The sequence below is a fragment of the Anguilla rostrata genome, chromosome 7, assembly GCF_018555375.3.
Source record: "Anguilla rostrata isolate EN2019 chromosome 7, ASM1855537v3, whole genome shotgun sequence".
Classification (NCBI taxonomy): domain Eukaryota; kingdom Metazoa; phylum Chordata; class Actinopteri; order Anguilliformes; family Anguillidae; genus Anguilla; species Anguilla rostrata.
The window spans coordinates 37,732,157-37,737,497 of NC_057939.1; positions in this window are offsets into that span (position 1 = coordinate 37,732,157).

The following is a 5,341-nucleotide window of genomic DNA, read 5'->3' on the forward strand; positions in this document are numbered from 1 at the left end:
CGATGTTTTTGACGTCATATGCTGTCTTTGATAAGTGCACATTTTGATGTGTTATCTGGCTGTCTTGTGTATTTTATTTGGTCCGTGGACTAAGCGATGGTAAAGACAAAATACAACTTAAATTACTACCCTGTAGGTTGGGTTTGGTTATTTGGATCCCCATACACTATTTAATATCTATTTAGAAAACCATTACGAACGCTATACTTTGCATTTAGCACATCTGAATGTAGGCATGTATGTATTTTTACATCAACATGTGGAGCTGACAAAGTGTTTGCGCGTCCCATACAAACTGTAGGCTAATGCAAAGGATAGGCGACTTGAGAAACATTCACTTTAAGCGTTAAGTGGCTGAAGCCTCAATTAGAGGCAAACTCGTTCGTCTACCTCATTTCACTTCTTTTCAAAGCACAGTTGACACAAGGGAGTTCGGACTCGGGACTGGCATAAAAAAGGTCGTGAGCACCCCGATGCCATATGGTTTCTGAATTTTCTGCAGCACAAACTAGTCAGCGTGATTGATTAGTTTAACCCGCCTCTCCGTACTTAAACAGTTTCTGTGAGCCGTCAGCAATACCGCCACGCATCTGTGCTTCTTTTAATGCTTGTGTTAAGAAAAACGCCCATGAATAGCAATTGATTAGCAAGGGGTTACTAATGAATACAGCTCAATAGGAGGCTGGCCGAAAGAGGAGGGTCGCTGCCTTTCTCCCCCGCGTCCTTGTTGTCCAGGCCTGCGGTCTGCTGGCACATCTCTCGGGCCATTTGTAACACTTAACCAGATCAAGGAAAGCTGTTACGGCTAGGGAGAAATACGGGACTGTGGCACACACAATTGGCGCAGTCGCCTGGAATCGCGAAGGGGTTGAAAAGTCAAGTAGATTTTTATTGTTGCATCGTGAAAATGGGTCCAGTGACGTGCCAGAAACGTTGTGTAGCACTACAGCAAAAAAGAAAGTTGCCGTTTCTTCAGCTTCATTTTCCAAGATTCTTTTTTTTTTTTTTTTATGAAAATGTTTGTTTCGAGGTCAAATCAATTGTAAGGTGTTTTTTAAACGTGTTTTCCTTCTACAGCATTCCACACTAGTTTCACACAAAAACATATCTTACCTAAACTATAATTACAACTGCAGTTCTACGGTCTCCGAATTAAGTAAAAGAAAGCTATGGACACGGCAGCCTACAGGTCTCATAATAATCAGTACCGACAGCATGTTGAAATCAAGCGCGCCTAACAGTAGATGCAGCAATATTTCATTCTGTGTAAACATTTGTGTTTAATTGACTACGCGATTCGTTGTGTATGCCTGTTTTCTAAGAGTAGTCAGTACTCTATTTTAAGTCTGGTCTATTTTGCTACTTTATAAGGACCTCCTGAACATACTTGGTATGCTTTACGGACATATCACATTCTTTAGCGCAGCTGTAAGTCTCTTTTATTACACTTTCGCTGCTTTATATGCATTTCACGTGTTGGAACAGGGAAAAGTTCACTTTCGTTGCAAGGCTGGGGTGAGATTTATACAAGTTGCCTATCGCTTTTTGTATTTTTGTTATCGTACACAATAAAATCGTCAGTGTTAAATCAGCACTGATGGAGTACAGCATTCTACGTTTGATCCCTCGATGACTCAAACTGTACTAGTGTTAAATCAACACTGAACATTTTACCATGTAGTTTATTTATAATTTGAAATTATTATTATTATTATTATTATATATTATATTATTATATATATGTGCAGTCGGAGCTCGTGTTATTTTGCTGAAACACCACTCCTTCCTTTTAGGCCCCAACTTTTATATACGCTCATGTTTAGCATACTCAAATGGAGTTCTGAAACATTAAAATCCAGCGATAGGATCGAGCGGATCGGCCTTTAGGCTCTGAATTCTTATTGTGTGGCAGAGGCCGCAGAGCTATCACCTAGCGCAGAGACAGGTGGTCATTGTTATGTTCTGCTCTAAAGAAAATGCATTCCACGACATTGAGCTCATGTAATAGGCCTTTGTGTATTTGAATTATTTGTTTGTATCCATTCAAGCTATGTGTCACTGTATAAGGGCGCATGATTCGTTTTTGAGGTGTTTATTTATTTATTGTTGCCACCATTGTGATTTAAAATATACTATTAGTACTTCAAGAAAAAGGCTGATTCTAAATAGATAACTGATTTGGGGAATATTTATGATGGAAAAAATAAAATAGTATTGTCATTATTGACTACGGGGATGTATTATTTCCACAGCATAGCATTCTGTATAGTGTAGGCAAAAAAAAAAAAATAAAATAAAAGAAAAAAGAAAAATACAAAAAAGCGTTTAAAAATCGCATCACGTACCTAGCCCACGTTTCCCTGCTGCACTGATAAATGGAAAGCAAAGCTGAAAACAGATGGCACGTTTTTGGCAACTTTACTTCCTAAATAATTTAATCAAAAGACTAGCTATGAATCACACAGCATACCTACAGTCCTACAAGAACGAACATATCACCGATATTGGATTTCCTTGCTCAGTCAGTTTAAAATAGTCTACAAAATTGCAAAAGCATGGCCACAAACGTCAATAATTTGTAATATCTGAATTTTACCCAGGTATGCCGATTCAATTTCAATGGACAGTTGTTTAAAAACGTATCGCTATGTATTTGTGCTAATGCGTGCGATGTGGGACCCTATATTTTAGGTTTCATAGGCCTAATGACAGTAAGAGGCTATTAAACTATTATTATTATTATTATTATTATTTCGTACTAGTAGTAGTAGTAGTAGCAGCAGCAAGTAGGAGCAGAAACAACAATTGTAGCCTAAATTAAAGATCGTAAATTTTGGTACAATGATACGTTTACAATGCAATTTACATGTTTTTCAATGCGTTTTATACTCAATTTCAATGGAGTATAAAACAAGAACATTAAACATTAATCACAGATAATATTCTTTGCAAACAATTGTCTCGATCATCCATTTACGTTTCGTTTTTTCTTCCTGCCAAAAAGTATGAAAAGATTTTTTCAGTAAAACTGTCAAACTGCAATAACATAATTAAATGTTCAGTAGCATCTGTGTTGAGTTCAACACTATAACATACTTCCATTAAATAATAATGTATTATTAAACGTGAAAACATAAATATAAACATCTTAAGCACGGTATAATACGTCGTTCTGTCGTTGTAATGCCACCTGTTTCAGCACTTCAAAGAGATCGCAAATGAAAAGGATGTAGTCTACTTCACGAATCAAAATGACTTGAAACAGACTGGAATTTCCTTTTCGTTTTTATTAATCTTGAAACCGTGATGCCCTGCACATTATTTCGCGCTGATTTCTGCATTGTCAGTTGATCACCTGAATAGAATATACATGCACGTATTTTCTTAAAAAAAAAAACAACAAAAAAAAAAACAAAAACAAAACGAACAGAAAACACAATACTGTCAAGCAACTTGAATATCAATGTGGGAGCATTCGGCTGCAATCGTTACTTGTGTCATCCCTGCGCTTTTAATGGCGGTTTCCTATATGAAAACCTAATTTTCTGGATGGTTAATTGCACCGCCGTTTTCCTGTCATCATCTCTCGTTGGCATTAATTTGGCTTAACTAGTGATTAATTATCCAGCCTCAAAGCTGCCTACCATGTTTTCCAAATGTTTTGATTATGTGGACCATTGCCCTTTTATTATTTAATTATTTACCTATGATTTGCCATCCTTATTTTTTATAAGAATGCGAATGAAGGCTATAATATTTTGTGTGGTAAATTACCTCGACTAAAGGAGCCTGCTATAACAGATAATTATTACTGTTTATTGTCGTTTATTAGCAAATGGGCCTACACACGTACCATTTTTATGATTATGCCATGTTGTGATTATAAGATAAAAGGTGGTGATGGTTTATGGATCTGAACTTGGTGACAATTCACCTTCGCCTATAGCACCCAGGCTGTATTTGTATGACTTCTAAAATCCTACACGCAGCAGTACGGCCATTTCTACAAATAATCATATCTGTAAAATATTCTGTAGATTTTTACCAGGTCTCCTGCCTCGCAAAACGGTGTTGGCTGAAAATAACAGACAGTATTCAGACAGCTATGCATTCGGACAGCAGAAGTAATAAAGCATCGGAAACACAGTAACATCGCCACGAAATCACTGGCGTGTGTAAAAGTATACAGTGCGCGCCTATGGTGCAAGGATCTGTCTTGCCTACGGGTAGGCACACCGCTATTACGTTGTCGGTGATGCCGTTGTTCCTACTCAGTTAAATACAGATTAGGCTACTTAATTGGGCTACTTACATTTGTGTAGTCTATGGATGCAAATGATTCTAGATAAATATTCCAGTATTATCTCAAAAGAAAAAAAAAAACTGAACCTACCACTTCCAATATTGCGTGTAATGCACTGTAAGACATTTCCGTCCTAAAGTGGTAATAATGGGGAATCAATGGAAATTCTAAGCATGGGGAATAAGCAAAATGTGTTCGTTGCCAGAACCTACCTTTGCACCCACTTTATTCAATCCTGGTTTTGAGTGTACATGGCATTTGTGGCAATACACTCCCGCTAGTGTAGAAGAGCAATGGCATTAAACATATCCTTAAGAATCATTTTACTGAAAAGGGGTGGTGACCCCCACGTGTTTTCACACTACAAATACAAAAGGCTGGTTTTCATTCTGACTTGTACGCAGAGCCTGCCACCTAGTGGACCTTCTTGAGTGCACGGATTCTGTGCATTTCTTTCGGAAATGCATTGAATACACCAACAACCGTAAATGCTGCGACATGGCCATCTTTGACAGATTTGTCCCGTAATGTTTCAAAACATCGTTCGGAAAATCGGATGATAATAATACAACACTGACATAATAATCGTCTTTAATCCCTTGAAACATGTCAATGTTTTAAAGCAAAGTAGCTGAGTGAATGGCCCACTTCAGTATTTATGCTAATGATACTGCATCACATTTATCTTTGAATACATTTTGTAGTATGGTGTAAATTCGCTTTAGTAGCAGTTTAATTTCAAATAAAAGATGAATTTCCTGCGACTACATCAGCATTTTGAATTGCACAATTCAAAAAATGGGTTCTCCTATACAGATGAAACCCCTCTCAATTTACTAGTGCAATTTGTCCTTGAATTGAGTAATTAAAGAAAGTGTTAAATATAAATGCACGTGCACATTTATATACGTCAAACTCACAAGGTTAGTGTCTAAACAATAAAACACTTACAAAATAATTACTCAAGCGTGGTGAACATATTGTTACTCTGGTTGGACTGGTCAGATGCTCAAGTGTTTAAACAGAGGACACTGGCAG